This window comes from Bombus bifarius, unplaced genomic scaffold (genome assembly GCF_011952205.1).
Source record: "Bombus bifarius isolate JDL3187 unplaced genomic scaffold, Bbif_JDL3187 scf7180000009125, whole genome shotgun sequence".
Classification (NCBI taxonomy): domain Eukaryota; kingdom Metazoa; phylum Arthropoda; class Insecta; order Hymenoptera; family Apidae; genus Bombus; species Bombus bifarius.
Genome location: NW_022884914.1, coordinates 5,216,806 through 5,228,947, shown reverse-complemented (window position 1 = coordinate 5,228,947; position 12,142 = coordinate 5,216,806).

The window sequence follows — 12,142 nt, the reverse complement described above, 5'->3', positions numbered from 1 at the left end:
AACGGATACAAATAGAACAGCGATAATGCAGTGACACGGTTTTGTATCGGCTGTTCTGTATCTTCATGATTTAATGGACGTCGAAGTCGGCGGTGCACAGGTAACGGGTGTTTTACGGTAATATTATACAGAGCCATGCACTCCCATAGACGCAACGGCATTGTGCCCGAATCTGTGAAAATAGGCTTCCTGACTCTGCTCTGGAACCATTTTCGAACGTAAACAACGAACATTAGACTAATTATTCATTTTCGAATACAAATCTTCATCCGCTCTATGACTGTTGTTAATTTACTGTTCTCTGAAAGTAGTTAGGATTACTTTTAGTTATGGTCAGTTTTTGATTTGTGAATTTGAATCTCCTTTAGGACAGCAAAATAACTTCTTACTATGTTTCTTGCGAGAAAAGTAAAATAACAGAGAAGTGAAAAATTTGAGATTTTTATTTTACAAACAGCATCGTTATTCGAGTGACAATGAAAATATGTTAAATATCAAGATTTAACGAATGTCGCAAAATAATTCCACTCGAAATGAACCGAAATTGGTTCCCGACTGTTTTCTGTATAGAATCGTCGCGTGACTAAAGTTAAGCTAGTTTCACGAAATTTCACGAGTTCGTATTAGGTTCCTAGTTATCTTGGCGAATTGAGAAAGTATTCGCAACTATTGGCAATTTTCCTTATTAAACGTTACGTTCGTTGGCACGTAGAAAAGTTATTGGGACAGGACGAGGACAAAAAGAAGGCTGCTCAAAGTTCCTGGAAGGCGTTAAAAGCGGTAGCCTGTAATCCGAGTTTCGGGGATCGTTCAGAAGAGTAAAACGACACACGCGTGTACTCCGACGGAATTTCCATAATTAGTGGGTGGCAAAGGTACAACTATTAGCACGCGAAAGTTGGCAAGTTGCTAACTGATTTGCATCGAAACGTGGGCCACATCGTATCAACATGGGCTCGTTCTACTTTCGTTATTACTTCATCAGAGCGTGCTTTCCTTGGCTGCGTCGAATGGACGAGAAATTAATTCGTGTCGGGGGAACGCGTTTTCGAGAACCAATCGGGCAAGAGAAGTTCCACCGCCACTGCTGGAGGACACGCGTAATCATCCGATTTATGGGACAATTTGTGGAACCAGAGAAGGAGATCAAAAATAATGATCGATATATAAATTTGCCTCTTGTCGAATATATCCTTTATTGGAGCGCTATATCCATTTTCCGCAATTTATATCGACTAATTTAGTTCGGTTAACGATCCCAAAGCACGAGAAATCGTCCGAGATTGGGGACATATGGCCCACTCATCAGCCTCACGCTATTTTGTTCTCTTAATGGCGTTTGGATCATATATAAAATTCTTTATATTAATGAAACGCGTCCAATATTTTATCGCTAAAGTATCCATTTGTAGAATGCTTTATGTTTACGAAGTTAATGTAACGAGATTGTCAATGTTATAAACCATAGATTTGGGAGAAAAATAGGCGAGTAGATTTTTGTTTGTTATTTAAAAGTTATTCGGAAAATATAAGATACGTTTCAGGTTAGTGTACGAAATTGATTCGAATTAAACGACATAAATTTGCATAAGGAAGTGTTTAATTAAAATCGAGTATCTTATTACAATACCATGAACATTTTTTTGTATCTTTTCAATATCATATTCCAAACTTTGAAAAAGGCAACAAATTGGTAATTTTTTGGTAGATCATCGACAATTTGAAATGAAACCCGATTGCAAAGTTTGCATAGTTATCATTCGGTTGCACCAATTGCTGTTAAGCGTCTCTCATTTGACGGTCGACTAGTTACTGCGTTTATGGAATATGATTTACGGTAGGAACGCCCAAGGAAATTATGGCGTCTTGGGTTTCCATAATGCCGAGATTTGCCGCTCCTGGAGCCACCTAATCCAGCTGCATGCAAGAAGATCCTCTTATCTTGAGGACACGTTCCCTAGCCGAGTAAGACGATTATCTTCGAAACCTTGCGTGAAGAGATACCCGGCCTCCCGATGAAATTCAAAGAACCACGCGATGTTATTTGTACCTGCCGCTATTTTGCTCTGATGGAAATTTTTAATTACTTTTAAGTCGATGATCGCTGACACGATTGAGGAAGGAATGGTCACTCGAACAGGACGAATGAAAATCTAGGATTCAATTCTAGACACGTTCTAGTCAGAGTGTCGAACAAGATCGATTTACCAGCGAGAAATTATATTTTCCGACACGGTCGGACCGGTATCGATCTGCGGATTTAATTGCACAGGAGCAAGGTATCTTACGGTTTACACCAGTAGGTTAGATCCTGATCCTCCATAATCTCTCTTCAAACTGGTAACCTGAGATGCTTCGGTATTACGAGAGAGGTTTCCTGGACATTGGAGAACCCTTTCAAATCTACGTTTGTTTACTTATACAAGTATCTTACGGACTATCATATCGATTCCAATGATCAGCATGCCAAAAGCAAAACTATGCACACGAAAAGAAAGATATAGTTCACTAACGAAAATAAAATATTGATGCTACTTTTCCCTACCAATGATCCTATCATTTTTTAAACTCTTTGATGCAGAACTTTTTCAAGCTGATCGTTTCATTTTCCATTGAAATTTTGCTGAAATTAGTCGTACAATTGGAAAATTAACAAGAATGTACTTATCAGGATCTTACCTGTGATTTTCAAATAATTCATGATTCTCTGAGTATCAACATGATGGCTAAACACAAACGCGTGCATCTATACGGGTCGGATTCATCCGACGACAGGGCCAAGACTTTGACCTCGAAACTTCACGAAGGGTGCTCCTATATCACAAGCCACGATGCGCATAAATGTTTACTGGTGTTTAGTCTTCAGAAACGTGTCATTTGATTTACAACATTCTCTCGCATTGATTCAGCAGCTGTAGCAGTAGCAACGATGTCAGCTGTAGGAACTGTGGAACAACAGCAGGCGTCTCCTCCTAGTTGCGCACAGAATTGTGCTGAGTTCGTGCTGGCAAGGCGACGTACGAGTGATTTGCATCGAACTCGCAACCCACGGGAGGAGTGAGAATAACGGGCCGGTTAGCCACTCGACGCCGTTTCGTGTCTGCCACTTGGTCACCGGTAATTAACAGGCTCTGTGAAGCACTGTATGAATCGAGTGGCGGCGGGCGACATGCTTCTGAGGCCGTGTCAAGATGCTCCCCGGCCGAGACGCGTCGGCTTTCCTTGTGCCCTCTGCTACCTGCCATCTCACCGACGATTAATTGCCACGGAAATGCTGTTGTTTCAACGGAACCAAGCCCCTCGACCTTCTTTGGGCATCTATATAGTACATAGTATATCGGTTTTTCTAGGTTTCTTTGGAATTTCTGACTCTACACGTTTGGGGAACTTTTTGGATTGAATTTTATGGTCATCCAGATTCACATCGTGGTCCTCGATGATCGTCTGTTAACTTTATGAGTCCGAGGAATGAGCGAGTGTTGATTGTTATTAAAAAATTGAACATTAGGATTGAACATTATTACAAGTAAGTAGATCTTTGTGCGATTCCAATATAATAATTGTTTGATTCTTACATCGGTACTGATTAAGTATAGAAATTAAGTATGGAACTTCGTAATACAACCAATCGAGAAAGATATTATCGAACTTATGAATCAAATGCTTAATATCAGGATTACTGATAGTATTTCGTTGTAGAACGAAGAAGTTTCGATAGTAGAACGTTTGCCGATGTACTCGTATATCGTCAAAGAACCTCTTGAACGTCTGTTCGCTTCTCTTTCATCAAGAACGCACAATGCGATCCATCGAGTCGTCGCGCCTTTAAACACTGTATCATTCCGCTGAATCAGGTTGAATAAGTGTGGAGAAGTTGCCGGCGGGCTGTTTACTCGAGAAGCTTATAAATTGGCTCGACGGTCGAGAGAAGGCATGCATTTCCAATTTCAAAGAGTGTGTCTGATTGTATAGAGTCGACGTGTTTGCTAGAGAAGCTGAAACAGAAGGCGATTCTAGTTGCTAGAGAACAGAGTCGCCCGTGAAGAGGATCCCACCTGATACTCGGCTATCTTCTCGCGCCACCCAGTATTGTGTTCCTGCCGTGAAACCCATTTGCTTTCTGTTAGAGGGCCGTGTAACGGTGGAGGCGGAGAGGACGACGTAGCAACCTCGGCTACTATCACGAGGACGAGAAGAAGAGTGAGAGAAGAGCCGGCTTCGAGAGCGACGACGGTGTTCTATTTAATTAAGTTTGCATTGTATCGAAGTGCATGCTACAGGAAAAGATCGTTATCGAACTTTCGCGAGATATGACGTTCACTGGCCCACCACACTTATCAGAGCCGATCTGCTGGAGCAAATGAACGGTCGCGTTCGAACGCTCACTCCTAACGAGATCGAGAGCTTCCTTCGCAGGCTTTCTTCTTCTTCTTCTTGACGTCGTCATGTAGTGTGCTCGTTTCAGAAGTCTAACGTGACTTCTCTAGGCTTCCACATGCAGAAATGCCTCTGTTCGAAGGGGAGTACTTACCTGACTCGCGGTGCAGCGACGACATCTGTATTGCGGAGGCGCGCGGGTACAATTAACATCCTGCAACGTCGACGTCCGACGTTGTGCTAGGGAATCTCGTTTTCTGGAACAAATGTGCCTCGACGGGTGTTTCGACGTAGATATACTGCGCTGAAAACGATACATAGGAAACGGCGACGATGAAACCGGCCGAGTTACTGACAATTGTGAATATTGACGTCGAGAATGGAAAGGATGCTGGACAAAGCAGTTGAATCGTCCGTGTAATCTCGTTACGCGAACAATTGATGTTGACTGGCGAACGTTTGAAAGTCACAAGATACGAGAGTTAGGGAATATATTAATCTTTACTTTTAAAACTGGCGTGGAAATGGAGACATTGATTACTTATGATCTTTCCCGAAATTCATATTTACTATTCAGCTCAGCGTGTCTTCGATGCTTCAAAATGTCTTCTAACTTTTAATAACACTTTTCTTTCTTTCTTCGGAATAGAAGCATTTACAGCAATAAAGAGGTAGCTTCGATGTTTGAATTCTATTTATTACGTTGAATTAAGTTTGATTTTGATTTTGAGTCGAATTTTGCTGGTTTACTCAAATTACTAATAGAAAGTAGAGTCTCTTCCTTATTGCAACAGTAGAGTCTTTCGAATTCGAATTTTCAATTTCTTTCAATATAAATTCAATTCTTTTCTTTCTACTTTGAAAAAAAATTCGACGGGCAGGTTTTGAAACAAGCATCAAAGAGCGTGGCATACATTAAAGTCAAATTTTTCGAAACGATTTTGAGATTCGGGGAACGTGCTGATTCAAAATGCAGCCTGATCACGTACATTATATTAAAAAGGGTTTCGTATACGTGTAGCCTTTTCAGCGGCGCGTATTATTGCGAGTTATTAGCCCGAAGCATCACGTGTGTCGCGTTAAACACGCGGGCAGATTATTTGCATTCATGAGTACGTCGCATCGGTAAAAAAGTAAACTGCTTTCATGATGGAATCGTGACAAAATATTCCAGGAATGCAACCGTTCGTCATACATCGTGATCACGTCCCGTTTGAAAAATTTCTATACGGATAATTAAAATCGGCCGAGTGTACGCGACATAATGAAACGCGTGGACGCGTGCCCTAAACGTGTTCGAATTTCTGTATCACGACTAATTGAAACAAGAACATCCGCTTTGTCGGAAGCTGCAGATAATAAAAGTTTTTCGCAAGTCGCTTTTAATAATCCCGAACTATTATGAAGTAAACTTCTGCGGAGAATAATATTTCAAGTATAAATCTCGGGAAGTTTCGCGTGTTTTAAAGATACCAGATGCTTGGAAAAGTTTTATCGTTACTAGATGCAAGACAGGAATTCAAGCTTTTAAGACAATTTATTTAACGTCAATTTAATGTTTTATATACCTACAAGTTTGTGGCAGATTCGTGGTTCCTGTAAACTGATATAAAAATTAAAAATATGGTTTTAGATGTACTTGTATAAATCATGATAGATACTTTTATAGTAGTTGTTCTCGAAAACCTGGAACTGTGCAACAATTTTCACAAATGCTTTCGTAGTTCAAAAATCATTCAATTATATATAAAAAGTGAAAAGAAAAGACAAAAATGTTATTTATGGTTATAAAAGTATGTACCTAAAGTATAAATAAAAATAAGTAAAAAGTGCTCAACTACAGCTTTAAGTACTCAATTTATTGTACTTAATATGCTATGCTCAATTTTTATCTGTTAATGAATAATGGCTATTATTTAAAAAGAATTATAATATAGTAAACTATAATGTTTTCCATTGTTGACATTTAGCCTGTTTTATTAAATGGTTCAAAATATAATTATCAAATATTTATTTGTTACGTCCCCAATATTATTGTCAAAGATAAAACCATCGTTCAATATCCAGTCGGAAAATTTGCAAATTGATAATGTCAATGCTTATTACTTTCGGGCGCTGTGTGGTATACAGGGTTAATTTATCGTAATACGCACATCAGTTTGCTGTCAAAATCGTTCTAGCGAATACATATCGAACCAGAAACTAAGGCGTGACGTTACTTTCATGCAGAATTTCAATTTTCCTATTGTAATATTTATGAGTTGCATTCATTTTGTATCGGCCATTGTAAAATTCCTTTATTATGCATAGCGTTGTTTCTGAAATCGTGGCAAACGAACAAAATTTTAATGCGAACGTTGTTTCCAATCAATGCGACACCGTTAACATAAATTACGACATAAAATGAATAACGAAATCTCTTTTTATTTAGTTCTTTTTGTATGTTAAACTTCGCACGACAAATATAAAATTCCAAATTTGGAGCGATGAAATTGAGAGAGACGAAACATGAAATTTTGAATAAATTTTGAAAAATTGCTGTAACGATTCGGTTATTCAGATCTCACCTGACTGACTTTTAAAAATTGTATATTTCTTGCCCGCAAGATACATTGACAATAATTTACAGATTAGACCAATCACGGTTATTATCGATCATGTTAAATCCGGATTACAATGATATTTGGGTTATCAGAGCAAGCATAAATGATCCGTCTTATTATAATTAAATTGCAGATGAAAGTCGGCGATAATATTCAAATTCAACCTAGGAAGTATCTAAATAATCAATGAAACCAGGAAGCAAACAAACATAGTTGATCGATATAGCGATTAGATCACAGATATAATATTACTTAGATCTTGATCTAACTTAGATCTGAACCAAAACCGTGCTCAACATATAAGATTTAAATCAGCACTTGATTTTTATATTTTCTGATTGAAAATTTCATTTTCTTCGTTTCACATGTTTATTGCCATTTCTGGTGTTTTGTGTCTTTTGCTTACAACCTAATCAACGTGTATTACAATGATTTGCCAGCTCATTCGATAATGATGCTCTCCACACAATAAAACGCGTCACTCGTTTAGACAAGGTTATTGAACAAGAGTTAGTCGAGTTGCAGTTATGCAACAAATTTAATAGCAACGAACACAAACGTGGCCTGTTTCGTTCAGAGTAATGCAGTAGCTTGCGAAGATCATCTCCTGTCGTCATAACTGCACGGTTAAATGCCTTTTCATGGCAGTAATGAATTTCTCGAAAGATTAATTCGAAAATCTTCATGCGTCACGCAATTTAACGAGGGCCCGCGACATGTGTTTCAGTTTCGGCTGTGCACACGCGCCCCGTATGCGTGCTTCATGCACCGACGTGTACTTTATCTACCACTCGAATCGTAAAAAATACGCTCTAATGAGCCGGCCAGCATCGTTAAAGTAGCCCTTTAAAGATTCAGCGATGATAAATCATTGTGATTACCTGTCAAGATATCAGGTCCTCTTTCCTTCCGGCAATCGCCGATAGGTACAAATTAAAAGGACATCATCTCTCTGTCGCGGCGTCATTAATTAGGATATTTATTCCATTAGCGAAATTCTACGTTTTTTAAAATTTCCTTCGCGATAATCTTACTGTTCGTTTCGTTCGAAATTTTTAATTTGCAATTATATTGATCAAATAGGTCATAAATGTACTTAATGTAGACAATGATGATTGTTGGATCAAGTAAAACAGATTGTGATGAAATTAATATAATTGTTGTGATTAAACTTACACGTATGTTCTAATGTCTTCAGATGCTGTAGTATCCGGAGTCAAGAATAATAGGTAACATTGAATAAAAAGATGAAGAATATTTATTTGTAAATCGAAGAAAATTGGAACAATTTTTCGAAAAATTTTACAAGGCACATTAATTCTGAAGCCAATACTAAATTAATTATTTCCTCGATAACAAGATTCAAGTTTTATTAAACCGGTGCTTTATTCAAGCTAATGGCTCTGTTAAAGTCAACAAGAAAAAGAGTTTCTTGCTCTAGAATGTTCTTAGAAAGTTGCCGTATGGTCGTAAAATTGGCACGTTCCGACTTATATCTTCGACGAATTATCCGGTCGTGGTAAGTTGCGAATCTCGTAGGAAATCGATGCAGTCTAGTCGTCGCGATGCTCTTTCCGGCTTAACGCGGATCTAGCGCGTAAATACGCAAACCAACGTCGTCCCGGCGAAACGTATCACGAACCGGTCGACACGCCACTTAAAATGTATGTCTGAACGAAATGAAAGGGAAGGACGCTTAAGATTGCGTTTCAACTATGGAACACTTAATTGTATTTATGTTATGTCATGAGTCCTGTAAATTTCATCGAAGTAGCTCGTTATAATTACCGTAGAATTCAACGACATTAACGCGACAGTATTAAAGTTAGCCGCCGATCAACGTTAATCGCGTGCTCATCTCCGGTTCATTAGCTGCTACTGACAGAGTTAAAGAAGAAAAGGCTAGTTTCTAAGTCGCTAGAGGCTTCGGGAAGATCTGGACAAGGAGCGGAAGAAATTGGCTTGGAAGATTGGTTAGATTCGCTGAATATCGAATTTATGGTAATTATTGGGTTGTGAGGTATAAAACGTCTGCCTGATGAAGGCTTTAACGATGAAAACGAAGTTAGAATCTCAACGAATGCGGTAAATAGACAGGAAGTTCGGATTACTCTTTCGTATAAAATTTGACTCTACTATATATTGTTTTATATACTCTATATATAATATGAATTTGACAAGTGGAAATTGGATTATCAAATCATGTTATTAAAAGGCTTGAAAATATGAGAGAGGTTTGCGAGAGAAACAAGCAATACAATAAAGCGATAAAAGATTTATATTAATCAAGAAAATTAGATATTGTACCGCTTTATTCAGTGACCTTCGTTTACCATATATTTATATCTTGTTCCGCCGCCGTAAAATCCAATATACCTATTACAAATTAATGATACGTAATTAACAAAAAGGGTTTACTTCAACTCTCTTCAATGCAAGAGAAAAATAGTTACCTCTATCTCATAAATTCACAAACCCGCAGCCTAACCATGAAACGAAAAGATTTGTTTTCCAAGATTCAGGGAACGATCGCGAGACACGCTATCCCTCGAACAAATTTCCCGAAGAGTCCCTAATCAAAAACCTGTAACGATTCGTCTTCCCTCTACCCGAAGTCGCTGGCATTCTACAACTTTTGCAACTCGTTCGCGAAAGTGTCTCGGCTTAAACGTTGTATACCTTGATTAATAGAGCCGCTCAGTTAAGAAGACAAAGTGTTCAAGCTATTCCACCGTGAGCTAAACTTCCTCGGCTCAAACGAGGCAGTCTTTACGATGGCGGCACGTCGCGTCGTATGGAGGTGGCATCGATCCGGGTTACTGGTCCACGTCGGAAGAACAGTCTAGGTTTCGGTTGAACAGAGGTTAGGCCCTATCTCACTGGGGTTAAGTAATTTGTCGTTGCCGATGGGTTAATGTTATCCATCACTAAGCGAGAATTTACGATGTAATAAGGTCGCAGACCGACTTCCACGATCTATCTCGGGAACGTCTCTTCTCGATCCTCGATTCTGTGGCTCGTGCTGTTTCCTTCGGTTCTTGTCGCAGTTTCCATCGTATTCTGTGTAATTTTCCTTGCCCCGAGGAGTGTCACTGCTCCACTCAGAGCTGGGTTTCTTGCCGTGATTTAACTGGTGTTCCGTTACCCATTAATTAATATGATCGAGACATGGGTGACGGCACTTCATATCTCTCATCAGTACGCGACTGTCAGAGATGCTTGTGATTCCATAAGCTGCAGAGAACTTTAGAATCCCCAGAATACTTGGAAAACTTCGAAGAAGGAAATTTAGTACAATTAAAACTTCTATGTATGTTAGTAATTAGTATTCGGAATTCCTTAATGATCAAATCGATATCGAATGAAATACTCTAGATTCTAAAATAGGAATTTGGGTGAAAATATCGACGAAGTCGAGTGTCTGAAAAATGAGTGGAATTGTCGGTTTGCTGAAAGTTTCTCGAAAAGGAAACGACGATGCTTCTTCACTGTGGCAAAGGAACACAACTAAACCGACGGTTTCTTCCTCTACGAAAGTTTATCGAATTGCGGAGTCTCGAGTTGGACTCCCTTAAGTATCGTCAAGCGTCGAATCGAAAACATGACGAATGCACTTCTGTCCGGGCTGTCGCGTGGGAGAAAAAAAAAGTGCAAGTTAATTTCAGCCGAATGGAAGGAGGAGGAAGACACCCGACGGAATAAAGTACTCTGACGGTTTATGCTATGAGATTTATTCTCGATCCGGGACTAGCGACGAATAGTACCGTGGCCGTGGTGCTCGAAAAGCATTCGACTTCCGTGTTGATCATTTTTACCGAGAAATGTACGATAGGCACGCAAGTTTTATCGTAAATCCTACGCGTCCCGCAGCGAGGCGGAAATAAACGCGACGCCGAAGATAAGTTGGACGATCGTCTCGTTATAACGCGTCGTGGCAATTAAAAAATGACAAACGGGAAAGCTATGAGGTGTCGCTACAAATTCAGATTATCCGATAAGCGTATTATTATTTAATGAATCGTGACTGGAAATGTCGTTACACGTGTTATAGCTTTCTTTTCGCTGGACCGCGCGTTTTGTATATTTTGCGTCATTCTACGAGAGTAATATTTAAACTTTCGCCATAATCGTATACCAATTTTCTTGGCTGATAATGATATAAGATATACTGCGAGAAGATATGCGACAACATATTCGATACACATTCGATACTTCTACAACATGATGTAGAAAAATATCGTGGAAAATTAATCGTATTAAATTCACGGTAAATTGTGATTCAAAGGTGAAATAAATATTAAGTGAATCACAGTATTCTACGAATTGAAAATGATAGATTGATAACAATACATATAATGTATATTAGTAATATCGATTAAAACACAATTATAAAATTTGTATTTATTGGTCCAATGTGGAATGAAATTCATTATTACGATAGCTACTTTCTACAATATTAACTCGACAATTTATGAAAATGTTCTTGATTATTTTCCAATTTCTCATCCGATAGTAGACTATCAATTTACAAATAATAAACAAATTTATTAGAAAACCATAGTTATAATAGAAACATTTTTCTTTATGAAATTACACACTATCTTATTAGCGAAATTGCTGCAGTAGACTTAATGAAGTAAAAATTCTAATAGATACGTTCTAAAACCTTATAAAATCACACTTACTATACATGTATGGCGTATAATCAGCGTCATTCCAATTCATGAATTCTGCTTTCAATTAGTAGTATTCGCTGAAAAAACGTGCACTATCAGGATCAACGGCCACGATGATCGTAAAGACCAATGAAATTGCGCGAAGAAATTGCGTTTCGCTTTAAAATTGAACAAAAAGGAGTGGCGACACACGTTGCGTCGTTGGTGAATACCGAATGTTCTCTCGAGATTGCTTTTAATCCGCGAACGATCAGGTCAACCCTCGTTAAGTACGATGTCGTAGTTTCAGCTCATGGAGTTGGCTTACTCGCGTCGTGTACACGCGTGCAGGCGTGCTCATATAACGCGGTTGCGTGATGATACCAAAATTAATTGGAGCCATCTAGAGAGAAGGAAAGGAGAAAGGAAGGCAAGTCGGCGTTTGTAGCGGAGATTACGGCGTGTGTGCGAGCACCTTACGAGGACGATGCCTCGTTAGTCCTATTC